General features: G+C 48.2%; 13 non-coding genes across 13 annotated transcripts; 7 read left to right on the top strand and 6 right to left on the bottom strand.

Moving 5' to 3' along the window:
• Nucleotides 1-829: 829 nt before the first annotated feature.
• LOC135048338 (U1 spliceosomal RNA) lies at nt 830-993 on the bottom strand. The gene has a single exon (XR_010240252.1). It is a non-coding gene; the product is annotated as a U1 spliceosomal RNA (small nuclear RNA).
• Nucleotides 994-1,137: 144 nt separating this feature from the next.
• Nucleotides 1,138-1,253, top strand: LOC135048296 (U5 spliceosomal RNA). Its single transcript, XR_010240211.1, has one exon. It is a non-coding gene; the product is annotated as a U5 spliceosomal RNA (small nuclear RNA).
• A 270-nt stretch (nt 1,254-1,523) lies between these two features.
• Nucleotides 1,524-1,639, top strand: LOC135048302 (U5 spliceosomal RNA). Its single transcript, XR_010240217.1, has one exon. It is a non-coding gene; the product is annotated as a U5 spliceosomal RNA (small nuclear RNA).
• A 286-nt stretch (nt 1,640-1,925) lies between these two features.
• LOC135048295 (U5 spliceosomal RNA) lies at nt 1,926-2,041 on the top strand. Its single transcript, XR_010240210.1, has one exon. It is a non-coding gene; the product is annotated as a U5 spliceosomal RNA (small nuclear RNA).
• Nucleotides 2,042-2,316: 275 nt separating this feature from the next.
• On the top strand, nt 2,317-2,432 carry LOC135048298 (U5 spliceosomal RNA). The gene has a single exon (XR_010240213.1). It is a non-coding gene; the product is annotated as a U5 spliceosomal RNA (small nuclear RNA).
• A 2,396-nt stretch (nt 2,433-4,828) lies between these two features.
• Nucleotides 4,829-4,941, top strand: LOC135048304 (U5 spliceosomal RNA). Its single transcript, XR_010240219.1, has one exon. It is a non-coding gene; the product is annotated as a U5 spliceosomal RNA (small nuclear RNA).
• Nucleotides 4,942-9,619: 4,678 nt separating this feature from the next.
• On the bottom strand, nt 9,620-9,783 carry LOC135048305 (U1 spliceosomal RNA). The gene has a single exon (XR_010240220.1). It is a non-coding gene; the product is annotated as a U1 spliceosomal RNA (small nuclear RNA).
• A 663-nt stretch (nt 9,784-10,446) lies between these two features.
• LOC135048330 (U1 spliceosomal RNA) lies at nt 10,447-10,609 on the bottom strand. The gene has a single exon (XR_010240245.1). It is a non-coding gene; the product is annotated as a U1 spliceosomal RNA (small nuclear RNA).
• A 468-nt stretch (nt 10,610-11,077) lies between these two features.
• Nucleotides 11,078-11,240, top strand: LOC135048343 (U1 spliceosomal RNA). Its single transcript, XR_010240256.1, has one exon. It is a non-coding gene; the product is annotated as a U1 spliceosomal RNA (small nuclear RNA).
• Nucleotides 11,241-12,068: 828 nt separating this feature from the next.
• LOC135048329 (U1 spliceosomal RNA) lies at nt 12,069-12,231 on the bottom strand. Its single transcript, XR_010240244.1, has one exon. It is a non-coding gene; the product is annotated as a U1 spliceosomal RNA (small nuclear RNA).
• A 468-nt stretch (nt 12,232-12,699) lies between these two features.
• On the top strand, nt 12,700-12,862 carry LOC135048342 (U1 spliceosomal RNA). The gene has a single exon (XR_010240255.1). It is a non-coding gene; the product is annotated as a U1 spliceosomal RNA (small nuclear RNA).
• Nucleotides 12,863-13,690: 828 nt separating this feature from the next.
• Nucleotides 13,691-13,853, bottom strand: LOC135048336 (U1 spliceosomal RNA). Its single transcript, XR_010240251.1, has one exon. It is a non-coding gene; the product is annotated as a U1 spliceosomal RNA (small nuclear RNA).
• Nucleotides 13,854-14,005: 152 nt separating this feature from the next.
• LOC135048307 (U1 spliceosomal RNA) lies at nt 14,006-14,169 on the bottom strand. Its single transcript, XR_010240222.1, has one exon. It is a non-coding gene; the product is annotated as a U1 spliceosomal RNA (small nuclear RNA).
• Nucleotides 14,170-15,039: the final 870 nt, after the last annotated feature.

Genomic DNA, 15,039 nt, shown 5'->3' with positions numbered 1-15,039 from the left:
GCCGCCATTTTTACTCGTGCATTGAAGATAGAGCGGAATGGACGTGGCTATGTTCTCTCAGTGGAAATCTCAATATCAGTGCTCAGTATCAGTGGTTACTTATTGCTGCTCAGTAATACTAGTAGTGTGTCTCTCCTGCTCAGTGTCAGTTCTCAGTAGTATCCTCATCAGTGCTCAGTATCACTGCTCATTGTCTTGTGCTGCATTGTGGTGCTCAGCATACTACAGTACATTACTAATAGTCCAGTGCTGCATCTTGCTGCTCAGTGTCAGTTCTAGTATCCTCATCAGTGCTCACTATCACTGTTCATTGCATTTTGGTTTTCTGTATACTACAGTAACATAGTAATATAGTAACATATAGTAACATAGTTTTTGAGGTTGAATAGAGGCAAATTGCCCATCGTGTTCAACCTGTTTTAAGTTGTGATGATTCTACATACTTGCTGAATAATGTTTTATGACTAGTTAGCTACTATAACTCATGTTACCCCCGGATTAACCATGTTCATATTTTAAGTATTATAACCTTGGATAGCTTTTTCATTCAGAAATGTATCCATTCCTTTTTTAAATCCAATTACAGAGTCCGCCATTACCACCTTCCCTGGCAGGGAATTCCACATCCTGATTGCCCTAACAGTGAAGATCATAGTATCTCACCTGGCAGGTAAGTAGGAGTTGGGCTAGAGCTGTGGAGGATTGCTGCTCGGGCACCCCCTGTCAAGTGAAGGAGATCCAACTGAGGCAGCACAAGGGAACTCTCGAAAGAAGAACAAGGCTAGAGGAAGATCTGAGACAAAGAAATCTGACTTTTACCAGAGCTGACCAGAGGAAAGCACAAACACAGTCCCCCACTACCACAAATAATGCAGTCGAGTTTCCCACATTTGGGGAAATCACAGGGGTCAGCATACCCAGAATGCAATGAATGAACCTCACCCTGGGAGAACAATCTTCATGACCATGGTATCTCCTATGCAAAATAAGTATGATTTGGGATAGGGCTGGGGAGGGCCGCTGCTCAGGCACATCTCTGTCAAGTAAAGGAGATTCAACTGAGGCAGCACAAGGGAACTCTCATCTGGGGACAACAACTGCAGGGAGAACACATATTTTCAGATGAAAATCTTGGTCATGCTCTGGTTTCTCTTCAGAACGAACAAATCTTTCGCCTTTTACTAAAGATTTCCGTGGAGAGGAGCAAAACTGAGTTTTACCTCAATTTTGGCATGCCCCATCTTTTTGGGGTTTCTTTTATCGGTTTAAAGATAGAATGAGTGTGCTTTAATGAAAGCTCATTTGCATAGAAATTACAGTAAATGTTTGTTTCTTTTCAAACAGAACTTTCTTGACCATGCTACTTGCTTGAAAGATCTGGGAGCACATGGAATACAGTACAAACCATGCTTATAGCAAGGAGAAGCCAGGTGAGAAATCTGCTTCCTTTCAAATTGGGCGCTCACTTTGATCTGAATGAGGACTGCTGGCATGGCACTCAGGCGACAGGTGGAATCTTGGTCATGCTCTGGTTTCTCTTCAGAATGAGCAAATCTTTCGCCTTTTATTAAAGATTTCCGTGGAGAGGAGCAAAACTGAGTTTTATCTCAATTTTTGCATGCCACATATTATTGGGGTTTCTTTTATCAGTTTAAAGACAGAACGAGTGTGTTTTCTTGTTAGCTTTAATGTAAGTTTATTTGTATAACAATGACAGTAAATGTCTGTTTCTTTTCAAGCAGAACTTTCTTGACCATACTAATTGCTTGAAAGATCTGGGAGCACATGGAAAAGAGTACAAACCATGCTTATAGCAAGGGGAAGCCTGGTGAGAAATCTGCTTTCTTTCTTTCAAATTGGGTGCTCACTTTGAGCTGAATGAGGACTGCTGGCATGGCACTCAGGCGACAGGTGGAATCTTGGTCATGCTCTGGTTTCTCTTCAGAACGAACAAATCTTTCGCCTTTTACTAAAGATTTCCGTGGAGAGGAGCAAAACTGAGTTTTATCTCAAATTTTGCATGCCCCATCTTATTGGGGTTTTATTTTATCGGTTTAAAGATAGAACGAGTGTGCTTTAATGTAAGCTCATTTGCATAGAAATGACAGTAAATGTTTGTTTCTTTTCAAACAGAACTTTCTTGACTATACTAATTGCTTGAAAGATCTGGGAACACATGGAAAAGAGTACAAACCATGTTTATAGCTAGGGGAAGCCTGGTGAGAAATCTGCTTTCTTTCTTTCAAATTGGGTGCTCACTTTGAGCTGAATGAGAACTGCTGGCATGGCACTCAGGCGACAGGTGGAATCTTGGTCATGCTCTGGTTTCTCTTCAGAACGAACAAATCTTTCGCCTTTTACTAAAGATTTCCGTGGAGAGGAGCAAAACTGAGTTTTATCTCATTTTTTCCTTGCCCCATCTTATTGGGGTTTTATTTTATCTGTTTAAAGATAGAACGAGTGTGCTTTAATGTAAGCTCATTTGCATAGAAATTACAGTAAATGTTTGTTTCTTTTCAAACAGAACTTTCTTGACCACACTAATTGCTTGAAAGATCTGGGAGCACATGGAAAAGAGTACAAACCATGTTTATAGCAAGGGGAAGCCTGGTGAGAAATCTGCTTTCTTTCATTCAAATTGGGTGCTCACTTTCAGCTGAATGCAGGGCCGGTGCAAGGTTCCTCGGCACCCTAGGCAAATCTTCATCGCCCCCCCCCCCCCCCCCCAATGCCCGGCCTCTCAGGTGAAACAGTGCGTAGGTAGCGTCTTCTAAGCTCCTTTTAAGCTTTATAAATATATACAATATACTCCTGTACTTGTGCGCAGCACTTGCGCAGAAATAGCTTAACAACGTTTCGGATGCTTTGATATTGAATCTTTAATATTGGATGTTTTGTCAAAAGATGCAATATTAAAGCATCTGAAAAGTTGATAAGCTACAGTTGTATTTCCGCATATGTGCATACTGTACTTCTTTGAAACATGTGGAGTGCCACCCATAAATACATATATATATAGTATATACATACATAATAATTTTGACACATCCTCCAACACCGCTACACCAGTTCCCCAGTCCCCCCCAAGCCCTAGATGCTTGTACAAAGTTAAAAAAAAAAAAAAAACCTCTGCAGGGTGGTGTGTTTATTAAATGTGACGTTTCAGGGACCGTATCCCCTATCTAGAAGAAGGGGAACGGTCCCCAAATGTCACATTTAATAAACAACACACCCTGCACAGGTTTTTTTTCCACTTTGTACAAACCTCTGAGTGCCGCCAGCTATTTGGATACCATATACATGTGAGCATGTACCCTTATGGAGTGACAGAGGAAACAGGTTACTATATATATATATATATATATATATATAGTGGAAAGGAAATCAGCGGCACTCAGCAGACTGTTGTAAAGTAAAAAAGTCTTTAATCCGGTCCATATATATATATCTAAAAAGATCTATCAAGATAGATGTACTGTGTTTATACATAGATGGATATACTGTGTTGTGTGTATATGTGTGTATATATGTGTATATATATATATATATATATACACACACACGTGTATATTACTGTGGCCGTTTATTGTGGCCACCTACAGACAGCTGCCACCTCTCAGGCACTAGAGAGGCGCAGCTGCTGCAGAACCTATTGCCTTTCACATAAATTAAATAAGAAGAGGCAGAGGGGGGGAAGAAGTGAACCTAGCTACAAGATGCAGGAGGGGGAGCAGCGGGAGCCTAATAGCTGTGGGGGAGCTGGTAATAAGAAGAGGCAGAGGGGGGGGGGGAAGAAGTGAACCTAGCTACAAGAAGCAGGAGGGGGGGGGGGAGCAACGGGAGCCTAATAGCTGTGGGGGAGCTGGTAATTAGAAGAGGCAGAGGGGGGGGGGGGAGAAGTGAACATAGCTACAAGATGCAGAAGGGGGGGGAGAAGTGAACATAGCTACAAGATGCAGAAGGGGGGGGAGAAGTGAACAAAGCTACAAGATGCAGAAGGGGGGGGAGAAGTGAACAAAGCTACAAGATGCAGGAGGGGAGGGGGGGGGTGCAGCGGGAGCCTAATAGCTGTGGGGGCGCTTGTCACAAAAAGAGGCAGCAGCAGGTACTGATGCGGGAGCCGGTCGCGGGATTGGGGGGGTAGCGCGGATAACAATTTGCACTGGATTGTAGGGAGAGGCGGCGCCCGATGCGGCAGCAGTGCGGACCAGGCCAGCGGGTGACTCTCCTTCATGTGCCCTGTGCCCAAATGCAGGGGTGATGGGGGGGGGGACGCGGCGCGGGAGACCATCGCGTGGGGGAGCGGCGGGTAGTCAGTGATGCGGAGCGGACCAGGCCAGCGGGTGACTCTCCTTCATGTGCCCTGTGCCCAAATGCAGGGGTGATGGGGGGGGACGCGGGAGACCATTGCGTGGGGGAGCGGCGGGTAGTCAGTGATAGGCTGATACTGTGGGACACGGGACCCCGGACTCAGGAGCACAGGCGGCAGCAGGCTGCACATAGCCCACATAACATAGTGGAATGTGTTATGATCGCAGAGGTGGGGGGGCGGCGGCACGGCAGGGTTGCAGAAGTAGGCACACAGTCAGTCAACTCACTTTTGAAGGCAGAGTCAGACAGACGTGGTGGGCGCACACGAGCAGCTCCTCTGTTTCTGCTGAGGCACATGATAAAAAAGTGTTCTCTTTCACTTTCGTTCACTAAGCAGTGCCGCCCTCCAGTGGTCGCCGCCCATAGGCAGCTGCCTAAAGCTGCCTAGTGGTAGCGCCGGCCCTGGCTGAATGAGAACTGCTGGCATGGCACTCAGGCGACAGGTGGAATCTTGGTCATGCTCTGGTTTCTCTTCAGAACTAACAAATATTTCGCCTTTTATTAAAGATTTCCGTGGAGAGGAGCAAAACTGAGTTTTATCTCAATTTTTGCATGCCCCATATCATACCTCCCAACTGTCCCGTTTTTTGGGGACTGTCCCGCTGTCCCACCTGCGGGCCGCAGTGTCCCGCGGTGGGGAGGACAGTTGGGAGGCTCTGTCTGTCGCTGCCCTGCTTAGCAGAGCAGCGGTGAATAGACGCTGTGCGCATGCGCACAGCGTCTATTCACTGAAGTCAGAGGGAGAGGAGGCATGCCAGCGGCTCACAGAGCGCTGGGCATGCCCCCTCAGTGCCGAAAACGGGGGCGTGACTCGCGATCGCGGGTCCTCCCGCGAAGCCACACCCCCTTTTACTTAGGTCACGCCCTTTTTGGGAGCGCGCGCGACTTCGCCGCGTGTGTGTCCCTCTATGCGAGCCGACAAAGTTGGGAGGTATGCCCATATTATTGGGGTTTCTTTTATCAGTTTAAAGACAGAACGAGTGTGCTTTCTTGTTAGCTTTAATGTAAGTTTATTTGCATAACAATGACAGTAAATGTTTGTTTCTTTTCAAACAGAACTTTCTTGACCATGCTACTTGCTTGAAAGATCTGGGAGCACATGGAAAACAGTACAAACCATGCAGTATCACAAGAGCCTTTATTTGATCTTTCATGAAGATAGAGCAGAATTGAGGACACGTCAACAATTTCTGCCGAAGGTGGTTCATCTTTCCACATGGTGCCTTTGGCCACTGACACCTTCGTTGAGTCAAAGTCTCTGGCTGTGGTCAGAACTTTGAAAATTTATGTCACCAGAACGGTTCAGATTAGGAAAACAGAGGCTCTGTTTGTCCTGTATGCTCCCAACAGGATTGGGTGTCCTGCTTCCATGCAGACCATTATGCGCTGGATCTGTGGTAAGATTCAGCATGCTCATTCCACGGCAGGATTGCCGTTACTGAATTAGGTGAAGACCCATTCTACTAGAAAGGTGGGTTCATCCTGGGCAGCTGGTCGGGGAGTCTCGGCATTGCAACTTTGCCGAGCAGCTATTTAGTAAACACTTTTGCTAAGTTTTACAAGTTTGATACCTTGGCCGATGATAACCTCAAGTTGGGTCATTCGGTGCTGCAGAGTCGTACGCACTCTTCCACCCGTTCAAGAGCTTTGGTATAACCCCATGATTCTTAATGTGACCCCAGCATCCTCTAGGTCGTATGAGAAAATAGGATTTTAATACCTACCGGTAAATCCTTTTCTCTTAGTCTGTAGAGGATGCTGGGCACCCGTCCCAGTCCATACTGTGTCTGCAGTTATTACTTGTGGTTATACACATGTTGTGTTATGGTTCTGGTCAGCTTTTTGCTGCAATTGTTCATGCCGTTGGCTTGTGTTCTGTTGAATGCCACGTTCTGCGGCATGCTTAAGGTGTGAGCTGGTAAGATGCTCACCTTAGTTTAACAATAAATCCTTTCCTCGAAATGTCCGTCTCCCTGGGCACAGTTCCTATAACTGGAGTCTGGAGGAGGGGCATAGAGGGAGGAGCCAGTTCACACCCTTTGATAGTCTTAAAGTGCCCATGTCTCTTGCGGATCCCGTCTATACCCCATGGTTCTTAATGTGACCCCAGCATCCTCTACGGACTAAGAGAAAAGGATGCCCTTGCGCACTATCCTGACTTCTCCTCCCGTCTGCTTACTTTGTGCCTTCCAACGCACAATGCGAACTACAGGTGGTGCTGTAGGGCCCACACCCTTTTACTTGCCTTACAGAACAGCTCTGGAGCTGTTACAGTGCCCAGCTGCTGCAAGAAATCAGCTTGAATGCTTCAGGGGATGGGGCATGGCCAAAATGAGCCCCACACCAAAGGAGGGTGGGGGTGTTTAATGAGAACTAGGGGTCATCCAAGCACTGCAAAAGGCCGCCATGCCCTGCACGCCCCTTTTCTCTTTTCATATGCAGATGAGGGTTCCAGCCAACTTTGGCCCACTGCTTGGATAACATCACTGTATGCAAATCCGTCTGCTGCAGACCTTCCCCCAGGAATGCTTGTACTAGATGTTGCATATGGTTTGATATTTGATGGTGCTTCAGTATTAGGCAGCCTTCCGCCCTCCCATGTTCATCTGAAAAGATGTGGTCTCCCTGCAGTTGTTGTCCCCAGACGAGAGTTCCCTTGTGCTTCCTCAGTTGAATCTCCTTAACTTGACGGGGGAGGGGCTGCCAGAGCAGACACCCTCCCCAGCCCTATCCCAACTCATACTTATTTTGCATATGAGATTTCTTGATCATGAAGATTGTTCTCACAGGGTGAGGTTCATCCATTATATTTTAAAATAGGAAGGTACAAATTACATATTTGAATTGCATTTATGTGCTGGATTCAAATGTCCCCCCCCCCCTTCCATTCTCAATTGTGCCCGTCAGCAGCTATTCTAAGGTTGCTGCCAATGGGTGTGACACATTTATTTCTTCTGTGGGGTACACTGGACTCCACAAGGATTCACATTGGGGTGTAGAGTAGGATCTTGATCTGAGGCACCAACCGGCTCAAAGCTTTTGACTGTTCCCAAGATGCTCAGTGCATTCTCCTCTATAACCCCGCTTCCATGAACAGGGAGCTCAGTTTGTAGTTGGTGCCTTCAGTAGCAGGCCACTTAACAGGGGCCTGCCTCAGGCAGCCTATTCTTAGCTATAAATTTTGACTAGAAAAGAAGAACTTGTTTTATGAGAATCTACAAGGGCTGCAGCAGGCTAGGTCTAATAGACATCTTTACTGCAGCTTCATCACTCCCAGCGGCGCTGTAGGGGGTGGACCGTGTGCGCACTGGCGTGGACACTGATTACTGGGCAGCCGCTCCACTAGCCACCAGGTACAGTTAAGGAGCACAGGTCTGGGGGTTTTTCTCCTATATTAACCCAATTTTGTACTGCCCGCAGCGCATTGTGATAGGTAATAGGGCCTGATTCAGGTTGGATTGCAATCACAATAAGCGATCCAACTGCAAAAATTGCTAAGAGCATACGCATGTGCCTGCATTTTCTGCGGCACCCCGCAGAGAATGCGACCGCCTCTGCCTGTCAATCGGGGCGGGGGGGGGATAGGTGGGTCAGCAACACTCCATTTCCAAGTCAGGGATGGAGCGGTGCGGGTGCAAGGCTTCAAAATGGGGTCTGCAACGGAGGAGACACAGGGGGCGTGGTCACAGCGGCTGTATGACATCACATTCAGCCGCTGTGATCACAAAAATGGTGGCGGCTTCCTGCGCGCACATACAGTCTGCACCAGCAGGAGGCTACACCATTTTTTATGATCACGCTGAACTGCAGTGCGACTGCAATTACAGCATGGTCAAGAAGGGAGGCGTCATGCTGGGTGGCCATGCCTTTTCACTGTGCAGGAGCCAGCACCGCTCACACACTAGTCCCCGGGTGCAGCCCCCAACCCCCGGGACACCCGGAGCAACAAAATGTAGATTCAGGCCACCAGGCCACGCCCCTACCTATGAAACCATGCCTCCTTTTTACCATTGCGCTGCTTATCTGCGCGCACTGCATTACAATCTCCCTCGCCACCTCTCTGGGTGTCACCAGTAATAGTGACACCTCTGCCATGCTTGTAGCAGCTGGTCCTAAGATCTACACCTCAAGCCCTGAGTGTTTGCCCTTGTGACTTGTTGATCATCATAGCGAAGCAGATGCTTACAGAAAACTGCAGGGGCTTAGATTGAAAATAAAAAAATTGATGGGTATAAGGTAGAGAGGAGCGGGTTCGGTTCTCCGAGAACCGAATTCCCCACGAACTCCACGTGGTTTACACTGGTCCGAGGCAGGCTCGGTTGTTCCCGCCTGACTCGGAAAACCTGAACAAGGGAAAATGTCATCATCCCGCTGTCGGATTCTCGCGAGATTCGGATTCCATATAAAGAGCTGCGCGTTGCCGCCATTTTTACTCGTGCATTGAAGATAGAGCGGAATGGACGTGGCTATGTTCTCTCAGTGGAAATCTCAATATCAGTGCTCAGTATCAGTGGTTACTTATTGCTGCTCAGTAATACTAGTAGTGTGTCTCTCCTGCTCAGTGTCAGTTCTCAGTAGTATCCTCATCAGTGCTCAGTATCACTGCTCATTGTCTTGTGCTGCATTGTGGTGCTCAGCATACTACAGTACATTACTAATAGTCCAGTGCTGCATCTTGCTGCTCAGTGTCAGTTCTAGTATCCTCATCAGTGCTCACTATCACTGTTCAATGCATTTTGGTTTTCTGTATACTACAGTAACATAGTAATATAGTAACATATAGTAACATAGTTTTTGAGGTTGAATAGAGGCAAATTGCCCATCGTGTTCAACCTGTTTTAAGTTGTGATGATTCTACATACTTGCTGAATAATGTTTTATGACTAGTTAGCTACTATAACTCATGTTACCCCCGGATTAACCATGTTGATATTTTAAGTATTATAACCTTGGATAGCTTTTTCATTCAGAAATGTATCCATTCCTTTTTTAAATCCAATTACAGAGTCCGCCATTACCACCTTCCCTGGCAGGGAATTCCACATCCTGATTGCCCTAACAGTGAAGATCATAGTATCTCACCTGGCAGGTAAGTAGGAGTTGGGCTAGAGCTGTGGAGGATTGCTGCTCGGGCACCCCCTGTCAAGTGAAGGAGATCCAACTGAGGCAGCACAAGGGAACTCTCGAAAGAAGAACAAGGCTAGAGGAAGATCTGAGACAAAGAAATCTGACTTTTACCAGAGCTGACCAGAGGAAAGCACAAACACAGTCCCCCACTACCACAAATAATGCAGTCGAGTTTCCCACATTTGGGGAAATCACAGGGGTCAGCATACCCAGAATGCAATGAATGAACCTCACCCTGGGAAAACAATCTTCATGACCATGGTATCTCCTATGCAAAATAAGTATGATTTGGGATAGGGCTGGGGAGGGCCGCTGCTCAGGCACATCTCTGTCAAGTAAAGGAGATTCAACTGAGGGCTTGAATGCTTCAGGGGCTGGGGCATAGCCAACATCAGCCCCACACCGAAGGAGGGTGGAGGTGTTTAATGCAAACTAGGGGTCAGTCAAGCGCCGCAAAAGGCCACCATGCCCTGCACGCCCCTTTTCTGTTTTCATATGCAGATGAGGGTTGAAGCCAACTTTGACCCACTGCTTGGATGACATCACCATATGCAAATCCATCTGCGGCAGGCCTTCCCCCAGGAATGCTTGCACTAGTTGTTGCATTTGGTTTGTTGTTTGGGGGTGCTTCAGTATTAGGCAGCCTTCTGCTGCACCCTGCTTTGGTGTGGGGCTCATGTTGGCCATGCCCCATCCCCTGAAGCTTTCAAGCAGATTTCTTGCAGCAGCTGGGCACTGTAACAGCTCAAGAGCTGCTCTGTAAGGCAAGTAAAAGGGTGTGGGCCCTGCAGCACTACCTGTAGTTTGCATTGTGCATTGGAAGGCACAAAGTAAGCAGACGGGAGGAGAAGTCAGGATAGTGCACAAGGGTATAGAAGGGAGCGGCTGAAGAAAAGAGAAGTGGAAACAGACAGCAAACTAGGCTGGAGAGAGATCTGAGACAAAGAGATCTGAATTATACGATAGCCGACCAGGGGAAACACAAATTATGCAGTCAAGTTTCCCACATTTGGGGAAATCGCAGGGGCAGCACACCCAGAGTGCAATGGGTGAGCCTTGCCCTGGGAGAAGCACCTTCATGATCATAGTATCTCACCTGGCAGGTAAGTATGAGTTGGGCTAGAGCTGGGGAGGGTCGCTGCTCGGGCACCCCCCTGTTAAGTGAAGGAGATCCAACTGAGGCAGCACAAGGGAACTCTCAAAAGAAGAACAAGGCTAGAGGAAGATCTGAAACAAAGAAATCTGACTTTTACCAGAGCTGACCAGAAGAAAACACAAACACAGTCCCCCACTACCACAAATAAAGCAGTCGAGGTGAGGTTCATTCATTGCATTTTGGGTATGCTGACCCCTGTGATTTCCCCAAATGTGGGAAACTCGACTGCTTTATTTGTGGTAGTGGGGGACTGTGTTTGTGTTTTCTTCTGGTCAGCTCTGGTAAAAGTCAGATTTCTTTGTTTCAGATCTTCCTCTAGCCTTGTTCTTCTTTTGAGAGTTCCCTTGTGCTGCCTCAGTTGGATCTCCTTCACTTAACAGGGGGGTGCCCGAGCAGCGACCCTCCCCAGCTCTAGCCCAACTCCTACTTACCTGCCAGGTGAGATACTATGATCATGAAGGTGCTTCTCCCAGGGCAAGGCTCACCCATTGCACTCTGGGTGTGCAGCCCCTGCGATTTCCCCAAATGTGGGAAACTTGACTGCATAATTTGTGTTTCCCCTGGTCGGCTCTCGTATAATTCAGATCTCTTTGTCTCAGATCTCTCTCCAGCCTAGTTTGCTGTCTGTTTCCACTTCTCTTTTCTTCAGCCGCTCCCTTCTATACCCTTGTGCACTATCCTGACTTCTCCTCCCGTCTGCTTACTTTGTGCCTTCCAATGCACAATGCAAACTACAGGTAGTGCTGCAGGGCCCACACCCTTTTACTTGCCTTACAGAGCAGCTCTGGAGCTGTTACAGTGCCCAGCTGCTGCAAGAAATCTGCTTGAATGCTTCAGGGGATGGGACATGGCCAACATGAGCCCCACACCAAAGGAGGGTGGAGCAGAAGGCTGACTAATACTGAAGCACCCCCAAACAACAAACCAAATGCAACAACTAGTGCAAGCATTCCTGGGGGAAGGCCTGCCGCAGATGGATTTGCATATGGTGATGTCATCCAAGCAGTGGGTCAAAGTTGGCTTCAACCCTCGTCTGCATATGAAAACAGAAAAGGGGCGTGCAGGGCATGGTGGCCTTTTGCGGCGCTTGACCGACCCCTAGTTTGCATTAAACACCTCCACCCTCCTTCGGTGTGGGGCTCATGTTGGCTATGCCCCAGCCCCTGAAGCATTCAAGCTGATTTCTTGCAGCAGCTGGGCACTTTAACAGCTCCAGAGCTGCTCTGTAAGGCAAGTAAAAGGGTGTGGGCCCTGCAGCACTACCTGTAGTTTGCATTGTGCATTGGAAGGCACAAAGTAAGCAGACGGGAGGAGAAGTCAGGATAGTGCACAAGGGTATAGAAGGGAGCGGCTGAAGAAAAGAGAAGTGGAAACAGACAGCAAACTAGGCTGGAGAGAGATCTGAGACAAAGAGATCTGAATTATACGATAGCCGACCAGGGGAAACACAAATTATGCAGTCAAGTTTCCCACATTTGGGGAAATCGCAGGGGCAGCACACCCAGAGTGCAATGGGTGAGCCTTGCCCTGGGAGAAGCACCTTCATGATCATAGTATCTCACCTGGCAGGTAAGTATGAGTTGGGCTAGAGCTGGGGAGGGTCGCTGCTCGGGCACCCCCCTGTTAAGTGAAGGAGATCCAACTGAGGCAGCACAAGGGAACTCTCAAAAGAAGAACAAGGCTAGAGGAAGATCTGAAACAAAGAAATCTGACTTTTACCAGAGCTGACCAGAAGAAAACACAAACACAGTCCCCCACTACCACAAATAAAGCAGTCGAGGTGAGGTTCATTCATTGCATTTTGGGTATGCTGACCCCTGTGATTTCCCCAAATGTGGGAAACTCGACTGCTTTATTTGTGGTAGTGGGGGACTGTGTTTGTGTTTTCTTCTGGTCAGCTCTGGTAAAAGTCAGATTTCTTTGTTTCAGATCTTCCTCTAGCCTTGTTCTTCTTTTGAGAGTTCCCTTGTGCTGCCTCAGTTGGATCTCCTTCACTTAACAGGGGGGTGCCCGAGCAGCGACCCTCCCCAGCTCTAGCCCAACTCCTACTTACCTGCCAGGTGAGATACTATGATCATGAAGGTGCTTCTCCCAGGGCAAGGCTCACCCATTGCACTCTGGGTGTGCAGCCCCTGCGATTTCCCCAAATGTGGGAAACTTGACTGCATAATTTGTGTTTCCCCTGGTCGGCTCTCGTATAATTCAGATCTCTTTGTCTCAGATCTCTCTCCAGCCTAGTTTGCTGTCTGTTTCCACTTCTCTTTTCTTCAGCCGCTCCCTTCTATACCCTTGTGCACTATCCTGACTTCTCCTCCCGTCTGCTTACTTTGTGCCTTCCAATGCACAATGCAAACTACAGGTAGTGCTGCAGGGCCCACACCCTTTTACTTGCCTTACAGAGCAGCTCTGGAGCTGTTACAGTGCCCAGCTGCTGCAAGAAATCTGCTTGAATGCTTCAGGGGATGGGACATGGCCAACATGAGCCCCACACCAAAGGAGGGTGGAGCAGAAGGCTGACTAATACTGAAGCACCCCCAAACAACAAACCAAATGCAACAACTAGTGCAAGCATTCCTGGGGGAAGGCCTGCCGCAGATGGATTTGCATATGGTGATGTCATCCAAGCAGTGGGTCAAAGTTGGCTTCAACCCTCGTCTGCATATGAAAACAGAAAAGGGGCGTGCAGGGCATGGTGGCCTTTTGCGGCGCTTGACCGACCCCTAGTTTGCATTAAACACCTCCACCCTCCTTCGGTGTGGGGCTCATGTTGGCTATGCCCCAGCCCCTGAAGCATTCAAGCTGATTTCTTGCAGCAGCTGGGCACTTTAACAGCTCCAGAGCTGCTCTGTAAGGCAAGTAAAAGGGTGTGGGCCCTGCAGCACTACCTGTAGTTTGCATTGTGCATTGGAAGGCACAAAGTAAGCAGACGGGAGGAGAAGTCAGGATAGTGCACAAGGGTATAGAAGGGAGCGGCTGAAGAAAAGAGAAGTGGAAACAGACAGCAAACTAGGCTGGAGAGAGACCTGAGACAAAGAGATCTGAATTATACGAGAGCCGACCAGGGGAAACACAAATTATGCAGTCAAGTTTCCCACATTTGGGGAAATCGCAGGAGCAGCACACCCAGAGTGCAATGGGTGAGCCTTGCCCTGGGAGAAGCACCTTCATGATCATAGTATCTCACCTGGCAGGTAAGTAGGAGTTGGGCTAGAGCTGGGGAGGGTCGCTGCTCGGGTACCCCCCTGTCAAGTGAAGGAGATCCAACTGAGGCAGCACAAGGGAACTCTCGAAAGAAGAACAAGGCAAGAGGAAAATCTGAGACAAAGAAATCTGACTTTTACCAGAGCTGACCAGAGGAAAGCACAAACACAGTCCCCCACTACCACAAATAATGCAGTCAAGTTTCCCACATTTGGGGAAATCACAGGGGTCAGCATACCCAAAATGCAATGAATGAACCTCACCCTGGGAGAACAATCTTCATGACCATGGTATCTCCTATGCAAAATAAGTATGATTTGGAATAGGGCTGGGGAGGGCCGCTGCTCATGCACATCTCTGTCAAGTAAAGGAGATTCAACTGAGGCAGCACAAGGGAACTCTCATCTGGGGACAACAACTGCAGGGAGAACACATATTTTCAGATGAACATGGGAGGGCAGAAGGCTGCCTAATACTGAAGCACCCCCAAACAACAAACCAAATGCAACAACTAGTGCAAGCATTCCTGGGGGAAGTTCTGCAGAAGACGGATTTGCATACGGTGATGTCATACAAGCAGTGGGTCAAAGTTGGCTTCAACCCTCATCTGCATATGAAAAGAGAAAAGGGGCGTGCAGGGCATGGCGGCCTTTTGCGGTGCTTGGATGACCCCTAGTTCGCATTAAACACCTCCACCCTCCTTTGGTGTGGGGCTCATGTTGGCCATGCCCCATCCCCTGAAGCATTCAAGCAGATTTCTTGCAGCAGCTGGGCACTGTAACAGCTCCAGAGCTGCTCTGTAAGGCAAGTAAAAGGGTGTGGGCCCTGCAGCACTACCTGTAGTTTGCATTGTGCATTGGAAGGCACTGGTCCGAGGCAGGCTCGGTTGTTCCCGCCTGACTCGGAAAACCTGAACAAGGGAAAATGTCATCATCCCGCTGTCGGATTCTCGCGAGATTCGGATTCCATATAAAGAGCTGCGCGTTGCCGCCATTTTTACTCGTGCATTGAAGAGAGAGCGGAGAGGACGTGGCTATGTTCTCTCAGTGGAAATCTCAATATCAGTGCCCAGTATCAGTGGTTACTTATTGCTGCTCAGTAATACTAGTAGTGTGTCTCTCCTGCTCAGTGTCAGTTCTCTGTAGTATCCTCATCAGTGCTCAGTATCACTGCTCATTGTCTTG

Source organism: Pseudophryne corroboree, unplaced genomic scaffold, assembly GCF_028390025.1.
Source record: "Pseudophryne corroboree isolate aPseCor3 unplaced genomic scaffold, aPseCor3.hap2 scaffold_947, whole genome shotgun sequence".
Taxonomy (NCBI): domain Eukaryota; kingdom Metazoa; phylum Chordata; class Amphibia; order Anura; family Myobatrachidae; genus Pseudophryne; species Pseudophryne corroboree.
The sequence above is the reverse complement of the archived record's forward strand: the minus strand, read 5'-3'. Positions and strand labels throughout refer to the sequence as shown.